General features: G+C 48.1%; 1 long non-coding RNA gene across 1 annotated transcript; it reads right to left on the reverse strand.

Moving 5' to 3' along the window:
• Window positions 1–6,978: 6,978 nt before the first annotated feature.
• Window positions 6,979–15,266, reverse strand: LOC134737155 (uncharacterized). The gene is made up of 3 exons (XR_010121800.1): window positions 14,944–15,266; window positions 14,305–14,390; window positions 6,979–7,858 (listed from the first exon to the last, which is right to left on the reverse strand). It is a non-coding gene; the product is annotated as an uncharacterized lncRNA (long non-coding RNA).
• Window positions 15,267–19,306: the final 4,040 nt, after the last annotated feature.

Consider the following 19,306-nt stretch of genomic DNA (forward strand, 5'->3'; position numbering starts at 1 on the left):
GGTCTCACTCTGTCACCCAGGCTGGAATGCAGTGGTGCAATCACAGCTCATTGCGGCCTTTACTTCCCAGCCTCAACTGATCCTCCCACCTCAGCCTCCTGAGTAGTTGGGAATACAGGCATACACCAGCACGCCTGGCTAGTTTTTGTATTTTTTGTTAAAAACGAGGTTTTGCCATGTTTCCCAGGCTGGTCTCAACCTCCTGGGCTCAAGCGATTCGCCCTCCTCAGCCTCCCAAATTGCTGGGATTACAGGTGTGAGCCACTGTACTGGGGCCAACATCAGCATTTGAATCAGCAGACTGAGTAAAGATCACCCTCACTAGTGTGGACTGGCATCCTCCAATCTGTTGAGGACCTGCATGGAGTGAAAAGGCAGAGGGCGAGTTAATTCTCTCTTCTGGAGCTGTGACATCCATCTTCTCCTGCCCTTAGACATCTGTACTCCTGGTTTTGGGGTCTTCAGACTTAGACTGGGACTTACACCATTGCTCTGTATTCCTCCAGCCTTTGGTCTTGGAATGGAACTCCACCACCGGCTTTCCTGATTCTCCAGCTTACAGATGGCAGAGTGTGGGACTTCTCCGCCTCCATATCATGAACCAATCCCTCATAATAAATTTCTTTCTATGCATATCTTTTTTTTTTTTTTTTTTTTGAGACAAAGTCTCACTCTCTCGCCCAGGCTAAACTGCAGTGGTGCGATCTCGGCTCACTACAACCTCCGCCTCCTGGGTTCAAGCCATTCTCCTGCCTCTGCCTCCCGAGTAGCTGGGACTACAAGTGTGCACCACCATGCCCGGGTAATTTTTGTAGAGACAGGGTTTCACCATATTGGCCAGGATCATCTCGAACTCTTGACCTCAGGCGATTTGCCCGTCTCAGCCTCCCAAAGTGCTGGGATTACAGGTGTGAGTCACCAAACTCGGCCTCTCTCTATATCTTATTGGTTCTGTTTCTCTGGAGAACCCTAAATAATACAGGGTAGGAGGGAGACATATCCCTCTTGTACCTTCAGATTTTTAAACAAGTTAATAATTAAAGGTACTTGGCACTATGCCTGGCCCATGTTAGCTATTGTTATTATTAGTTGTTTCTATTGTCAGTTAATTAAATCAATTAACTCTAAAACTAAAAAGGTAGGACCTAATGTTTTGTGTTTGTTTTGGATAATAGTCCCTAACACTTATCAGTGCCAGGGCTGTCATGAGCTAGTGCTTTTAAAACTTCCTGCATCTCTGTGAGGTAAGAACTGGTCTCATCCCCATTTTGCAAATACGGAATCAGAGGCACAGAGGTGTTAAATAACATACTTCTGGTCACACTGCCAATGTGGCACAGGCCAGGATTAACACGCAGGCCAGGTGACTCTAAAGCCCAAATACAGAGTGGCCTCACTAGCCCACCTCCCCTGTATGTTAGGAGGTCCCAGCATTTTTTCACCCTTAATGTGTGCACCTCCAATGAACTTCGTGCATAGCAGGACAGTCACCAGGGAGCCCAGAGTGTGAAGCAGGGAAACACTGTCACTGCAGATGTGATTGCAGCAGGATAGCCCTACTGGGCTGACTGACCAGCCAGAAATTAAGAGGGAAGGGAGGTAAGGAGGGAAGTGGGAAGTAAGTAACATATGTGAAAGTCTGGACGTGGTGGTTCATGCCTGTAATCCCAGCACTTTGGGAGGCCGAAGTAGGCAGATGATCTGAGGTCAGGAGTTCGAGACCAGCCTGGCCAACGTGGTGAAACCCCCATCTCTACTAAAAATACAAAAATTAGCCAGGCGTGGTGGCAGGCGCCTATAATCCCAGCTATTCGGGAGTCTGAGGCAGGAGAATTGCTCAACTCAGCGGCCCTCAGGGGCCACTGTCCTGCTAGAGAATCTCCAGGGATGGGTCTCAGGAAGTTTCCTAAGTCTGCCTGCCAAAGCAGGGACCCTTCCCCACAGAGACAGAGGGGTGGGTTAGCCTCTGAGTTCTGCTGCACATAATGCCATGGACCCACGACCCTAGAGGCATCTTTAACAGCTAAATCTGCTTTAGAATCTCCACTCCAGGAACACTAAACACACACCTGGGACATTTGCTACCTTGGCCTCTGGGTGACCCTGAAGGACAGCTGTGACCTTCACCTGCCTTGGATGCAGGAATGAGGTAGTCCACATAAACATCTCCAACTGCTAAGGGGTACTGGCAACAGCCACCTGATAAAAGTCTTGTCTCCCAGCACCTTGGGAGGCTGAGGTGGGAGGATCACAAAGCCAAGAGTTTGAGACCAGCCTGGGTAACATTGTTAGACCCCTGCCTCTAAAGAAAAAAAAATTTTTAATTAGTGGTGCACAGTGATATGTGCCTGTAGTCACAGCTACTGGGGAGGCTGAGATGGGTGGATTGCTTGAGCCTGGGAGCTTGAGGCTGGCTACAGCGAACGGGGATCCCACCACTGCACTCCAGCCTGGGTGACAGAGTAAGACCCTATCGCAAAAAAAAAAAAAAAGCCTTGTCACTTCATAGCTGTGACCTTGAACACATCACTTGACCCTTTTTTTTTTTTTTTTTTTTTTTTTTTTGAGACGGAGTCTTCGCTCTGTCGCCCAGGCTGGAGTGCAGTGGCACGATCTCGGCTCACTGCAAGCTCCGCCTCCCGGGTTCACGCCATTCTCCTGCCTCAGCCTCCCAAGTAGTTGGGACAACAGGCGCCCGCCACCACACTCGGATAATTTTTTATATTTTTTAGTAGAGATGGGGTTTCACTGTGTTAGCCAGGATGGTCTCGATCTCCTGACCTCGTGATCCTCCCCCTTGGACCTCCCAAAGTGCTGGGATTACAGGCGCGAACCACTGCGCCCAGCCCACTTGACCTCTTTGATTAGCAGTTTCCTTATCTATGAAGTAAGGCTTAAGAACTAATCACTGTTTCTGTAAAATAAAGGATGATTCTCCACCCCCACCTTAGATAGCAAGTACCTTGAAGAGAAGGACAAATGTGACCTTCAAGGTGCCTTTTTATTCTTTTTTTTTTTTTTGAAACAGTTTTGATCTTGTTGCCGAGGCTGGAGTGCAGTGGTGCCATCTCGGCTCCCCACAACCTCTGTCTCCCACGTTCAAGCTATTGTCCTGCCTCAGCCTCCCAAGTAGCTGGGACCACAGGCGTGCGCCACCATGCCCGGCTAATTTTTGTATTTTTAGTAGAGACGGGGTTTCACTATGTTGGCCAGGCTGGTCTTGAACTCCTGACCTCGTGATCCACCTGCCTCGGCCTCCCAAAGTGCTGGGATTATAAGCATGAACCACCGCGCCTGGCCTTCAAGGTGTCTTCTTAACAGGGTGCTTTATTCAAAGAAGGGGCTGATTTAAGGCAAAACTGAGTAGTGCAAAACGATATGTGTTATGAGTCATCCAGACCTGCATTTGAATCCTACCTCTGCTACTAATATTAAGGAACCTCTCAGAGCTTGGTCATTACTGTTAATATAAAAATAACTAGGGCCAGGCACAGGAGTTCGAGACCAGCCTGTGCCAAGATGCGAAACCCCATCTCTACTAAAAATACAAAAATTAGCCAGGCATGGTGGTGCACGCCTGTAGTCCAAGCTACTGGGAGGCTGAGGCATGAGAATCATTTGAACCCAGGAGGCAGAGGTTGCAGTGAGCCGAGATCACACCACTGCACTCCAGCCTGGGCAACAGGGCGAGACACTATCTCAAAAAATATATATATATTAGCCAGGTGTGGTGACATGCTTGTAATTCTACCTACTTGGGAGGCAGAGGTGGGAGCAGTGCTTGACCTCAGGAATTTGAGGCTATAGTGAGCTAGGATCATGCCACTGCACTGTAGCCTGGGCAAAAGAGCAAGACCCTGTGTCAAGTAACAGCAGACTAGGTCCACAACAGACTATTCAGAAGTTCAAAGAATTTTGCAAATATGCAAAGATAACACCACCAATTTGTATTTTCAGGGACTCACTCCTTTTCTGGTTGTTCCAGGAAAGGTTTTATGAGACTCCTTTTAAATTTTTTTCATTGTGGATATGGAAGTGGTTCCATTAGCCAAGATATATGAATTTTTAACAACTCCCTCCCCAAAAAAATGATCCATTCACATAAATGAATCTTAATCTTCATTTTATATTGATAAGCTGCAGAGCTGACACAATGTTTTTTTCTTTTAAAACTGTTTTGTCATTCTGAGAACTTGATGCTTTTTGCAAACACCCTTTTGAGGGAGTCAGGTCTTTCCACTGTGAAAGAAAAATGTGCCGTGTCCAAAAGTGTGTTTTTAGCAGCACAGCATTCCTCCAGGCAAAGAGGCGGAGCAATTTCTTTAGATCTTGAAGATTTGAAGGAGAAACTTCATCCACCATCTCTGTCTTGGGCCAAAACGACAAAAACCCACCCTCTACCAGGGAAGTTTTCAGGAAACAAGTTCTGGTTTTCTCTGCAAACGGTTCTGTCTTTCTTTAGAAAGAGTTCAGCTATGTGGGACTAACCCTGTTATAACATCTGTATTCAATCTGCATCTGCACAGAAAGGTTTGCTTAGGGAGCATCTCCATGTACAGCAAGAAATGGGCTGGATGAGATGAACTAGAGGGGGAGAGACAAACCAGGAGGCAGAACACCAGCATTCTGTTCTTTACCTTACCACTTCCAAGCTGCACTTTGGCATGTCTCTTGACCTCCCTGAGACTCAGTCTCCTTATCTGGAAAACAGAGATAAAAACACCTTTCCTGTCTACTGCACAAGAGAGTTGTTCCTTCCCTACCACCTTTACCCAAGCAGAGAACTGCTGCCACTCTGACCCAGCTATGACCCAATTTACACAGAAAAAATAATGACCAAGTAGTGCAGTGCTTGCAAACTGAAGTGTCTGATGCAAAAATGAGTGAATGACATGTAGCCGATACTGTCGGTGTCTCACCCAGATCCCTCTGCCAGTTGTGAGCCCCTCTGAACATCAGTGTAATTCCAACAGCCCAAACTTTAGACCTCCTATGCTGTGTCCCTTTACTACCACCACCAGGGACTCAGTAGACCGTAGCCAATGACCTTGCCTCAAGCCAAGACAACTCCGGAGTTCCATGTAGGCTCAGGCTGAAGCTACCCTGCAAGGGCCTTTGCATGAAATTGCACCTTTGCTTGGTTTCTTCCCCTTTCCAGTCCCAATTCCCTCACTCCCTTGTCAGCTGCTGCTGTTTCAGGGTCTGCCCTTGGGTAACCCAGCCTAAATTAAAAGACCTGGGAGTTGGCCGGGCGTGGTCGCTCATGCCTATAATCCCAGCACTTTGGGAGGCCGAGGCAGGCGGATCACAAGTTCAGGAGTTCGAGACCAGCCTGGCCAATATGGTGAAACCCCATCTCTACTAAAAAATATAAAAATTAGCCAAGCGTGGTGGCACACGCCTGTATTCCCAGCTACTCAGGAGGCTGAGGCAGGAGAATCGCTTGAACCCGGGAGGCAGAGGTTGCAGTGAGCTGAGACCGCACCACTGTACTCTAGCCTGGGCAACAGAGTAAGACTCTGTCTCAAAAAAAAAAGACCTGGTAGTTCATGCCACATCTAAAAGGGGCAGCTGCTGCTCAGCTCCACCCTATCCAACCACGTGAAGATGCAGGCGCAACGTTTCCGGACATTCTGATGTTTCAAGAGAGCCAAGAGATTTTTTTTTGTTTTGTTTTGTTTTGAGATGGAGTCTCGCTCTGTCGTCCAGGCTGGAGTGCAGTGCCGTGATATTGGCTCACTGCAACCTCCGCCTCCTGGGTTCACGCCATTCTCCTGCCTCAGCCTCCCGAGTAGCTGGGACTACAGGCACCCGCCATCAAGCCCGGCTAATTTTTTGTATTTTTAGTAGAGACGGGGTTTCACTGTGTTAGCCAGGATGGTCTCGATCCCCTGACCTCGTGATCCGCCTGCCTTGGCCTCCCAAAGTGCTGGGATTACAGGCGTGAGCCACAGAGCCTGGCAAAAACTGCCAATTTTTAAGTGCTGGCCATTTAATTTTTTAAAAACTTCACACTATGCAGACCAAATTAAACACATCTGTGGATCAAGTCCAGTAATTTCTAAGTACAAAGTGCCTAATATGTATTTAATACGCTGGCCCCAAGTGCTTTGCATGTATCATCTCATACAATCCTCACAACATATCCTATGAGACAGACATTATCCCCATTTTACAGAAAAGGAAACTGAGACAAAAGAGAGGTTAAGTAACTTGCACAAGTTCATATTGCTAGGAAGTAGCAGAACTGATTTTCAAACCAAGCTTTGTCTGATTGTAAAGCCTGTGCTCTGAACCACTGAGAGGCTCTGCCTTCCCTTCTATATTTAAGCAACTCCCCAGAGGGGAATCAGAAACTTAGGTCAATAAGTCACCCAACATGTGGGATGAGGAGAGGGGCAAGAGGGGAGGAGAAAAGCTTTAAGCACAATGTCCGTTAGAGCATTGTCCATAACTGTGACAAACGGAGGACAGTGCAAATGCCCAGGAGGAGAAAATGGTTACACAAAAAATGGTTCACGGAATTCTGTGCTCTCATTTTAAACAATAATTACAAAAACTATAAAGGAAAATATCTATAACACAATACCGAGTGAAAAACACAGACACAAAATCATACTGACCACAAAGTTGGCAGGCTTTGGATGGAATCAGACCTGGTTTTGAATCCCAGCTCTGCCAACTATGACTATAGGACCCCTCAGAGCCTCCCCTTCTCCAACAGAGTAATTGGGATAATAATTCCTCCCTTCTAGAGTTATTGCAAGGATTCAGTGAAAAATATGTAAAAGGTTTTAGCACAATCCAGGCCCATGGTGAAAGAACTCACACCATGTGCAGATGTGTGTAGGAGCAGGGATAAAGATGAGAAGAGACCCCAGGCAAATGGACAGGGTCATTTAAGACACTGAAACATTATGAGAATTTCAATTTTTTTCATCTAAGGTTGTTACAATATCTCAACAAAGTATACAAACATAAATGAGGGCTTTGAACTAGAGTGATACAATTAAATTAAGTTTCCTCTAATTGACAACCCTGCCCTTCTCACTCATCCTGGGAGGTGCTGTGCTTACAAGTATGAGGTCAGCTCTTGGGACAATTTACACAGAAATCAGAAATTACCAGCCTCTGTAGCTTCCCCTCCCCAAGCACATGCAACTCTTTAGCCCTGCCTATTACCTGTTTTCTTAATGAAATCTTCCATAAAGGCCGGGCACGGTGGCTCACGCCTGTAATCCCAGCACTTTGGGAGGCCGAGGCGGGTGGATCACAAGGTCAGGAGTTCGGGACCAGCCTGGCCAAGATGGTGAAACCCCGTCTCCACTAAAAATACAAAAATTAGCCAGGTGTGGTGGCAGACACCTGTAATCCCAGCTACTCGGGAGGCTGAGGCAGGGAAACTGCTTTAACCCAGGAGGCAGACGCTGCAGTGAGCTGAGACCGCGCCACTGCACTCTAGCCTGGGTGACAGAGCAAGACTCCATCTCAAAAAAAAAAAAAAAAAAAAGGAATCTTCCACAGAAAACCAGGGCAGGCAGCATCGAGGAAGGAAGGCTGAGGATGAAGGGCAAAGTCGAATTGCAAAAACACCATAATTAACGTTTTGTTTAGAGGTGCTTTCAGAGATTTCGAACCTTAGTCTCAGAACCATTAGACACCCTTCAGCAAACCACAGGGCTGTCCACCAGGGTGTCAGCCCCAGTTCCTTCATTCACTGTGAAACGTGCACCTCGTCTACGGTTTCTCGCTGCTTGGGTTCTGGAACCAGGCTACGGCAGGCCCTGTGCAGTGTGCGGGGTGTGTTCAGTCAGAGGCAGATGACCGGGGTGGGGCTTGACTGTTTTGAGACAGTTATCTGTGGAGACAGGCTCAATTATTTTCATTATATGGAGTCAACAGAGACAGGGAGGCATAATGGGTCTCAGTCAGAGAGGCAAAGCTTAAGGTAAGGGAAACAGGGGGAACCAAGGGGGGCCCTCCCAGGCCCACCGTGACCACTGAACCATGATGCCGGGGAGGGTGAGTGAAAACCGGAAGATGTCGAGTGTTTGTCTGGTCCTGCTCTGCTGGATCCAGCATGAACCCCTGGAGAGCCAAGACGGCATTTCCTGTGTGAGTGACTCTAAAAGCTTCCAGACAAGGCAGGTGTGCTGGCTCACGCCTATAATCCCAGCACTTTGGGAGGCCGAGGCTGGTGGATTGCTTGAGCCTAGGAGTTCGAGACCAACCTGAGCAACATGATGAAACACTGTCTCTACTAAAAATACAAAAATTAGCTGGGCGTGATGATGCGTGCCTGTAGTCCCAGGTACTTAGGAGGCCGAGGTGGGAGAATTGCTTCAGCCTGGGAGGTGGAAGTTGCAGTGAGCCAAGATCCTGCCACTGCTCTCTAGCCTGGGTGACAGAGCAAGACCCTGTCTCAAAATAAATAAATAAAAATAAAAGCTTCAGGTGGACAGAGCTTCATCAAGACCTCATCTGAATGGTCCAGCATTAGAGGGCAGAGTACCCTAAGCCCTCTTCTCTTGCCTTCCCACCCCTTTATCCTTTTCCTCTCCATAAATAACAACCAATGTTATAAGGGTTTGCTGTGTGCAAGGCACAGTGCTGAACACCTGGCACATATCTTTTTTTTTTTTTTTAAGACAGGGTCTCGCACTGTTGCCCAGGCTGGAGTACAGTGGCATCACAGCTCACTGCAGCCATGACCTCCCTGGCTCAAGCCATCCTCCTGCCTCAGCTTCCTGATTAGCTAGGACTACATGCACACACAACCACACCCAGCTATTTTTGTATTTTTTGTAGAGACAGAGATCTCTCTATGTTGTCCAGGCTGGTCTTGAACTCCTAGGATCAAGCGATCTGAACACACGTTACTTCACTCTCTCATTAAACCTGTCAGGCACTGTGATGATCCCATTTAACAAATGAAGAAATTGAGGCTCAGAAAGGGTTATAGGACTTGTCCAAGCCAGTAAGGGGCAGAATCAGCAAACCGAGGTCCATTGAGCCCACAGCCCAAGCTCTCCACTACAATCTTCCTCTTTCCTTTTTTTCCTTTTTTTTTTTTTGAGGCGGAGTCTCGCTGTCTCCCAGGCTGGACCACAGTGGCTTGATCTCGGCTCACTGCAAGCTCTGCCTCCCGGGTTCATGCCATTCTCCTGCCTCAGCCTCCCGAATAGCTGGGACTACAGGCGCCTGCCACCATGCCTGGCTAATTTTTTTTTGTATTTTTAGTAGAGACGGGGTTTCACCGTGTTAGCCAGGATGATCTCGATTTCCTGACCTCATGATCCGCCCGCCTCAGCCTCCCAAAGTGCTGGGATTACAAGCGTGAGCCACCGTACCCGGCCCCTTCTCTTTTCTTTGTCCTGTTTACTGCTTATCCTCTACACAGGCCAAAGGCCTCTCCCTCACCCCAAACCAGGCCCTGTACCTGTGTGGGTTTGGTGGCTACTCAGTGAGGCCCCTCAGGTGGAGGAGTTACTGTTTCTGAGATTTCTCAAGAACAGGAAACTTCCCCTTGCTGCCTGCAATAAATCCAAGCCTTCCTTCCTTTGTGATTTCACCCCGGGAGCAACACTCCAGCATGACTCATCACTGGGCCGGCAGGAGATCTCCTCTGGAGACTAGAGGTGACCTTGGCCAGGCACTCACATCCTGTGCCTGTTTTCCCGTTTGTCAAGCAGACAGCCCCAGCCTCCCCACCAGGCTTGTTGTGAACTATCTGGCTGAACACAAAGCTTGTAGAAAATAATTTTTGAAACAGAATCTAAAATACTGACAATTCTCTAACTTCAGCCTATGTCCCACAGATCAAACCAGGATCTAAATCCTTCCCAACCTTAATCCTGGCTGCAAGAGTTCTCCTGCACTCCTGCTGCCTTCTTGGTGTATAGTCGAACTAGGATTACTGGAAAAAAGAAAGCTGACAAGGACAATAACCCGTTTTCCAACTGCGATGGGCCACTCCTCCTTCGGCTCCCCCATCACCCTATATTATAAGCACTTAGTAGTAATATCACCTAACGTTAATGAAACCCTGATTGAATATGTAAATTTATATTGTTTTGCTCTGGCAGGGCACGGTGGCTCATGACTGTAATCCCAGCACTTTGGGAGGCAGAGGCAGGCAGATCACCTGAGGTCAGGAGTTTGAGACCAGCCTGGCCACAATGAAACCCCGTCTCTACTAAAAATACAAAAATTAGCCAAGCATGGTGGCACATGCCTGTAATCCCAGCTATTCAGGAGGCTGAGGCAGGAGAATTGCTTGAATCTGGGAGGCTGCAGCAGGCCAAGATCGTGCTAGAGTGCACTCCAGCTTGGGCGACAGAGTGAGACTCTCTCTCAAAAAAAAAAAAAATTATATATATATATATATAGTTTTTCTCATGTAACCCCTTATTGCTAGACCCACTTTGCAGATAAGAAAAGTTTCAGACTGGTTGATTATAGAAACTCAAAGGTCACACACAGCTGGCAGGTGTCAAAGCCCAGATTCAAGATCGGGCCTGTCCATCTCCACACTGTACTGTCTTCACTTCGTTTTAAAATTACAAATCCCAGTACTACTCCCTAGCCACTTTCTCTGCTTTATTTTTATTTTTATTTTATTTTGAGATGGAGTTTCGCTCTGTTGCCCAGGCTGGAGTACAATGGTACAATCTTGGCTCACTGCATCCTCCACCTCCTGGGTTCAAGCAATTCTTCTGCCTCAGCCTCCTAAGTAGCTAGGATTACAGGCATGCGCCACCATGCCCAGATAATTTTTTTTTATTTACTAGAGACATGGTTTCATCATGTTGGTCAGGCTGGTCTCGAACTCCTGACCTCAAGTGATCCACCCGCCTCGGCCACCCAAAATGCTGGGACTACAGGCGGGAGCCACCATGCCTGGCCCCTTCGCTTCATTTTTCTGCATAGTTTCTATGCTCTTTGGTAAGAAATTAACAGTCACAACCCTCCTTTACCCAGGTAGAATGTAAATCAATGTGGGCAGGGATTTCTTGGTGTTTGGCCACTGCTATATCCCCTCAGTGCCTAAAACAATGCCTAAAACACGTAGTATCAGCAAATATTCAAGGTATTCAATAAATATTTTGGCCAATTTGGCCAAAAATTCTCATTAGCTATTTTTGACTGTCCTTTCTACTAGATTCTAAATTTGACAGCATTTTCTTCATCTCAGTCCCCATAACTGCCCCCCGTCTCTTCCCGTTTCAAGTTTAGAACGCCACTTCTGAACATAGTAAAATATTACTTGATATTGCAATGTGATTTGGGGGTGGCCTGCTGTTTAGGGAATTCATTCTCCTCTCCACTCCCCACAACAAACAGGCACTCAGTAGAAAACCGTCTTAGGAAGGCTGGAAAATGTCTAGCACTTTCTCATCTTATCCCTGGGTTAGGTTCCTCCCATCCCTGCTCCCTGAGGCTGATGGACAGGCAGGCGGAACAGCCCGATGGATCGATGCAAAGGTGCCCTCCTCTGCTCTTGTTTGCTGCTGCGTTTCTGACTCACATCTTCCCTGGGCTGTGGGAAAGTGTTCAGTGTGTGGCTTCACAAACTGCAGTGCAGCAGGGAGAGCGGGCAGTTGGAAATGATATGGAAAAGAAAGGATCTAATTAAGCAGAGTAGGTGATAGTGTCGGGAAGAAAAAGCAAGCAAGTGGCAATTTGGATATCTGCCTGCAAATAAAAGAGATGACTGTCATTTTCTCCTCTGGCTCCTGTTTGCCCTATAAATCTCAGTTCACAAATCCAAGTGTTTTAATTATTGCTGTACAATACAACATGCTGTGCTGGGCCTATCTTAGGGAAATTAAAACAAAGCGGGGGAGACAGAGGGATTCAGGCTACCCCGTTCTCCCGTTTATCTTGTTTACAATAATCTGCAGGTGTTTCTCCCCCCTTCTGCCATAAACACAACATGGGGCTCTCCAGTATTAAACATATCACCTTCCTCCACTCACAGAAAGGAACTTCAGGCCCTGAGCTGTTGTCAACCATGCAACTCAGTTGCCAGGTGTCACCTTGGCCACTGTTGCTGTTTAATCCCCAAGAAATCAAAAGAACCAGGTCATGAATGAAACGCCAGGTCCAGCTCAAAAAGGAGAGTCCCTAGTGGGAAGCAGCATGATGATGAAAACTAGCATTTGAATATCACCTTCGCTACATACTAGCTGTGTGGCCTTGGGTAAATCATTTAACCTGAGTCTCATACTTCAAAAGAAAACAAACCAGTAATAGCAGGATTAAATATATAAGACTATAAAGCACTTAGCACAGTGCTCAGCACATAGTAAGTGCTATGCAACACAGTCCCATCTCCAGTCTTTATCTCTGCCACTTCAAATACCTACAGTAAGCTTCTCCCGGAAAGCTGCATGGTTCACTCCTTCCCTTCTACCTTATCAGTGAGCCTTCCTCATCCTAAATAAAATAGGAGCCCTCCCATCACACACACTGCATTTCCCCTTACATGCTTCATTTTTGTCCACAACAAAGTACTCCTTGACATTTTACATATATACACATACATTCACGTGTCGCTTAACGACTGGGGTAAGTTCTGAGAAATGTTCTGAGAAATGCTTCGTTAGGCGATTTCATCGTTATGCGAACATCATAGAGCTAGAGCGTACTTACTTAAACCTAGATGGTATAGCCTACTACACACCTAGGCTATATAGTACAGCCTATTGCTACTAGGCTACAAACCTGTACAGCATGTTACTGTACTGAAAACTGTAGGCAACTGTAACACAGTGATAAATACTTGTGTATCTAAACACAGAAAAGGTAATGCACTGCACTAAGCTAAGACATTAGGATAGCTATGATCTCACTAGGCAACAGAAATTTCTCAGCTTTATTATAATCTTACGGACCACCGCCATTAAGTGCAGTCCATCATTAACTGAAACATCATTATGCAGCCCATGACTGTACACATACATATATATGTATAGACATATACACATATACATACACTTACATATATATAAAATTATTTTATTTGGGCATCTTCTTCACCTAAATTCCAAGAAGGCAGAACTTGTGTTGACCACTGTATTTCCAACGCCTGTAACAGTAGTGCCTGGCATGTAATGGATGTTTAATAAATATTAACAGAACCAGTAAATAGAAGCTATTTTTTCTATAATGGTTGGAAGGGCCCTCATAGACCACCTAGACCAAAGTTCTTCACAGGCCTGGAAATTGAGACCAGGTGGCATCAGATGACCTGCCCTATGGTTCCAGCTTCCCCAGAACTGAGTGGTGGGGACTAGGGACCCTGACTTCAGTGGCTCTGCTCTGCCTCAAGTCAGCCCATTCAGTGCCCACAACAACTTAGCAGGTTGGTGCCCTGTGCTCCTCATCTGAGGAATGGAAACAAGGAGATGGTTCACTCTCCCAAGTGTCAGGATATGGATGCCCCAGTGACTGGCATTTCTATAAAAGCAAAAAGGACAGGTGGAGACACAGAAGTCTGCTCTGGAAATCCCTCAACAAATGTCCTCAGAGTTGAGGAACTGCAGACAGCTGCAGCACAAAGGAGCCAAAGGCCACTGCTTTTCTCTCTCAAAATCCACCCGCACCAAGGACCCTCTTGGCTTTCTGCATGATTGAAGGCAAGCAACTGTGGTCTCATTTCTGGGGTGCCTGGATGACCTCCTCCTGCACAGACACAGGGGATCCTGTAGAGGGAAATGCCAACCCCCGCTCCACCATTTCTAGGTGCACGACCTCTCTGGATACCAACTTTTCGTGGCTTAGGATCAAATGAGAAAACACGTGCACAGCACCTGGCACAGTGCATGCAGGCACATGAAAACATTAGCTGTTAGGAACCGCACGTTTAATATTCAAAGTCCACCCTCCACACATCTCACCAGCTCCTACCATTGCCCCCTAGAGCTGAGAATCTGAATAGAAGGGCTTGCATTGGACGGGGACTATTCAAGCCTTAGAAATCCAACTCCAGGTAACTGTTTAAAGGAGCCCATTTTCCTATTAAAGTAGAGTGAAAAGAACTCCACTTCAGTCCCCAAGCCACTCAGGACCTCAAAGGCTGGTGAAGATTCCAGTCTGAGAGCACTGGCCACCTAACTATTCCCAGAAAGTGGGGTCCGGCCCAGAGCTCCCTGGAAGTTGAGGTAACAAGACCCAACAAAAATATCCTGTGTTCTCTTCACCACCTGTCTCCGCAAGCGAGTAATAAGAAAAAGCATTAAAGAGAGACATCACCGGTAATCAGAATGTGGTAACTAAATGAATCTTGTGTCTTCCACTTACAATGTGCAAGCTGGTCCAGTTCCTCAGCCTCTCTGAACCTGCTTCCTCAACTGTATAGAGAGAAAAGCAACCTCTACCTCCTGGGGCTGGTCAAAGAATGAAATGAGAGAACTCTGTTCAGCGGTGTCTAGGACATTAGCTGCTGCTTTTAGTTCAAGAAGCCCAGTGCAGCCTATGCCGGAATAAGCATTAATTGCTCCAAAAGAACACTCTGTACAGCAAAGGCAGCCCTTTCCTAGACCACAGACCACACTACTCCAACATGGGCCACAGGTCGGGAGCAAACACTTACTGCACCAGAGGCTTCCTGAAATCTTACAAGCAAATGGGGTGAAAGCAGGAGGAATTCGGGTGCAAAAAAGCACAGGTAGAAACTGAGACCCAAACAGCTTCTGAAAAAGGGGTGCCCGGCTGGAAGTGGTGAGGGAAGTTCCCCCACGAAAAAACTTGGACTTGGCAACCATTGCTTTGGACTTCCCAATGTAAATTGCCACTTTTGACGACCTGGGGATTCTAGAATGTTCCGGTCGCTCACTGATTTACAAATATAAGGTCTGGGGTGACCTAAACCTGCGTGGTGTGTTCCAAGAGCCCCCAGAGCGTTCCAAGAGCTGGTGACTTTCGGCTCACGTAACTAACCTGGGCCTCAGTGTCCCTCCAGACCCTAACGAAGGAGCTAACGGTTGTTGCCTCTACAGGGAGGCTGCCAGGCTAAACGGGGATGGCGCGCTAAGGCGCTCCCTAGACACAGCACGGAGCTGCCCGCGCGCGGTTCCCATTCGCTCCCGGAGAGAAGGGCGGCGCGCGGGCTCACACAAAAGCCCAGGACCTTCCTCTGCTGCAGCTGTAGAAAAAATAATCATAAGAAAGCAACTGGAACGCGAGCGGGGGCAGCGGCCGGGCCGGGGGCTCCTCCCGCAGGCGCCCAGGAGCCGCTCGGCCCGTGGCCCGGCCGGGGAGCAGGCGCCCCGCGGGAGCGCTGAGGCCCCGCTGTGCCGGGCCGGGCGGGGGCGGCGGAGGCGGAAGCGGGGGCGGCCGAAGCGCGGTGGGGATGTTTAAAGGAAATTTACAATCATTTCCTCTCTGTGGTTTGGTGACAAATCAACAACATCCTGTTCTTTTGTGAGGCTCCGGGCGCCTGCGAGGCGGGGGCAGAGCTCCGGCTCTTAAAGGGACACACACAGGGCCCCTCTCCCACCGGTCCCCTGCGGCTCCCCCCCCACAAAAAAATACAGCCTCCTAAAGGCCTCACCTCCGGGGGCGGCCGGAATGCGGGGGCTGCGGCCGGAGCCGCCACCAGGCCACGACCTGGATCGCGTCCCTCACCCCCTCACCCCCCCCGACGGGAGCAGACGGCCGCGGCGGCGGCGCACCCCTCTGAAGGACGTCGCGGCCCCGGGCCATCTCCCGCCGAGGGGGCGGGCAGGGGGCGGAGGGGCGTCCTCCCGAGGGTTCCCCTCCCTCCCACCAACCCCAGGGAAGCTCCGCCGGGCTTCGGACCTCCGGGTAGTTATCCCCCTCCCCCAATTCCCTGGCCTCGAGTTTTGCAGCCCCAAAACTCTTGTGGATTTATGGTTAAAAGTCGACGTACGCACAGGAGGTTTATAAAACGCCAAAGCAGAGAGAGACTTCCCGAGCTGTAGAAGTAATGAGAATCAGATGGTCGGGACCAGGAAAAAAAAAAAAAACTACTCAACTGCCCTCCTGGGATTTCGTTCATTCAGTCATTTAATGAGTATGTTTTACTAAGTGCTGGTCACTACTCTAAGCCCCCGCACCGCAGGAACAACACAGACACGGTTCCTGCCCACAGGGGGCTTAGATTCTCAAAAATAAATGAATGAACAGGATTATTTCACATCTGTAAGTGCTATGAGTTTTTTAATGGGTCATATTCTAGAACAGCGGCTTTCTGTAGGGACACCTCTCTGAGGGGTCTGACCTGAGGCCTCCAAGGATGAAAAGGCAAGGGTGCCAGGAAGAACTGGGTTGGAGAGGTCCCAACATTATTATCAGGAAAGAGCTCAGAAGTCCCATCCCAAAGACCGAGTGAAGGGCAGCCCCAGGGCTGCATTTTCCCCTTGAGAACAAGCCTTGATAAGGGGCTTGGGTCCTGCTCTTGCTATATCGCCTGAGCGGTTTCCTTCCGTCTCTCGGCCTCACAGCTTCCTATAGGGAAAGTGAGACACTGAACTAGATACAGTACTTCTCAACCTAGGTGCAAATGAGAATTCCCAGGGAGGCTTTCAAAAACACTGACACCCCTGACCCCACAGACCAAGGGAATGAGGATCTCTGGTAATGGGGCCTAGGCACTGGCATTTCTGTAAGACTTCAAAAGTGAGTTTAGTGTACAGCCAGGGTTAAGAGCCACTGACCTAGGGCCGGGCGCGGTGGCTCACGCCTGTAATCCCAGCACTTTGGGAGGCCGAGGCTGGCGGATCAGTTGAGGTCAGCAGTTTGAGACCAGCCTGACCAACATGGAGAAACCTTGTCTCTACTGAAAATACAAAATTAGCTGGGCGTGGTGGCGCGCACCTGTAATCCCAGCTGCTCGGGAGGCTGAGGCTGGATAATCACTTGAACCTGGCAGGTGGAGGTTGCGGTGAGCTAACATGGCGCCATTGCGTTCTAGCCTGGGCAACGAGCAAAACTCTGTTTCAAAAAAAAAAAAAAGGCACTGACCTAGATGATATTTAAAGTTTGGGTTTAAAGTGCAGTAAGGTGGCAGGGCGCAGTGGCTCACACCTGTAATCCCAGCACGTTGGGAGGCCGAGGCAGGCGGATCATGAGGTCAGGAGATGGAGACCATCTCCTGGCCAACATGGCGAAACCCTGTCTCTACTAAAATACAAAAAATTAGCCGGGCGTGGTGGCACTGCCTGTAGTCCCAGCTACTTGGGAGGCTGAGGCAGTGGAATCCCTTGAACCCAGGAGGCGGAGGTTGCAGTGAGCCGAGATCGCGCCACTGCACTCCAGCCTGGCGACAGAGCAACACTCCATCTTAAAATAAAATAAAATACAGTACAGTAAGAAGGCCAGGCACAGTGGCTCACACCTGTAATCCTAGCACTTTGGGAGGCCAAGATGGGCAGATCACCTGAGGTCAGGGGTTTGAAACCAGCTTGGCCAACCAGCCTGGCCAACCAGCCTGGCCAACATGGTGAAACTCTGTCTCTACTAAAAATACAAAAAAAAAATTTATCCAGGCATGGTGGCAGGCGCCTGTAATCTCAGCTACTTGGGAGGCTGAGGCAGAATTGTTTGAACCTGGGAGGCGGAGGTGGCAGTGAGCCGAGATGGTGCCCCTGCACTTCAGCCTGGGTGACAGAGGGAGACTCTGTCTCAAAAAAATAAATAAATAAAAATAAAATGCAGGAAGAGCTATTTCAATTCAGGGCATAATCATCCACATTCATTGAGTGCTTAGCAGCTGCTATATAATACCCTAAGTAAGCTACATATATATTTTATCTAATTTAAGTTACAAAGAAAAACCCTACCAACTTAGATAGTATTATTATTCCTATTTACAGATGAGGAAACTGGGTACCGGGATGACACAAAATATGGTCAAGGGCACACAGGTAGTAAGTGGTCTTGTCTGTATCCTGTAAGCTGAACTGCCTGCCTTTCCGGTGTCAAGGAACAAATTTCTACCTAATGGGGTTGTTAATAAGGCAGAGTAGCTACCTAGAGAAGAGCATGGGGTGCTGTAAGCCCAGGCTGCTCACATATCTTGGACAGAGGCAGCAGACTGGCCTACATGCCCAGAGTGGAGGTCTTAAAATTTTGAGAGATTGTAACTCAAAGAAAACAGACTTTTATGTTTCTCGGTGCTAATCCTCTCGGTCGTTTTCAGAGATGATTCACATAAATTGTTAAAGGTATGCCTTGGCCAGACAGAGGAAACATTTGGCAAGGTAAGGAGGAAAAAGAACTCCCTGTGTACCCCAGTAATGACCAGGATAGGATACACTCCCCCACCCTCCTCACTCTCCCTTCTAGGGCCCACCCCATGCCCTTTTCACCTTTGACCACTTTCCCATTTGTGCAGTTCCCTGAGGGAAGACCCATGGAGAGTATAAGCATGAGCTGGGACAGGTTCCCTAGGAAAGTAAAAGATCTGAGAAACCAAAGATAAGAAAAGGAAGATGATGCATTCCTACAGTGCGGCACTGTGCTGCTGTTAATAAGAGAGCTGATAGACCAGAAAGATGCTTATAATATACAAGGTGCAGAAAAAGGTGCAGAATAGGGTCCTCTCACTGATATTTTTGTAAACGACACACACACACACACACACACACACCCCAGAACCATCTGGAAGGATAGACTCCAAAGGGTTGGGGTTAGGAGTGGATGGCTGGGCAGAGGCATGAGGGAGGGTTGTAAAGGGGTGTGTGTAGTGTAAATCTATACTTTTACTTTCTATTCATCTCCATATTATTTAAGTTGATGAAAACAATAATGTATTAATTTTTTAAGATAAAGACACTTCTACTGACAAATAATAAAAGTAAATATTAAAAGGGGAAGCATAAAAACCCACCCTGGGTCCTGGGAATTCTATGCAGGGTAGCAGGGTAGATACCTGGTAACGCTATCTTTCGGCTCTTCCCGGTTGATGTCCACCATCCCCTCACCCTCCCACAGCCTTCCATTCCAGCGGCAGGCTCTTAACTGGTCAGCCTACTCCCTTTCAGTCATCATGTGTTACACACAATTTTCTGGGTTTTAGAAGATGGATTTGAGAGGTGCTGGCTCCAACTGACGTAAGAAATGACAGGTCACATGAGAGGGAAAAATTGTCCAAAGTGCCATTCGGTGGTGGTGCTGGTGGTGGAGGTGGGTGACGGGGATGGCATTGGAGTTCAAAGGCTCTGACTTCCCCAGTGTCTATGTGTTGCTCTTCTGGAAGCTTAGAAATGGAATCTGACAGTCCAAGCCCTGAAGAAAAACAATAGTGCTTTGTGGTAAGGACCTTACTGCAAAAATCTGA

The sequence above is a fragment of the Symphalangus syndactylus genome, chromosome 7 (assembly GCF_028878055.3).
Source record: "Symphalangus syndactylus isolate Jambi chromosome 7, NHGRI_mSymSyn1-v2.1_pri, whole genome shotgun sequence".
Classification (NCBI taxonomy): domain Eukaryota; kingdom Metazoa; phylum Chordata; class Mammalia; order Primates; family Hylobatidae; genus Symphalangus; species Symphalangus syndactylus.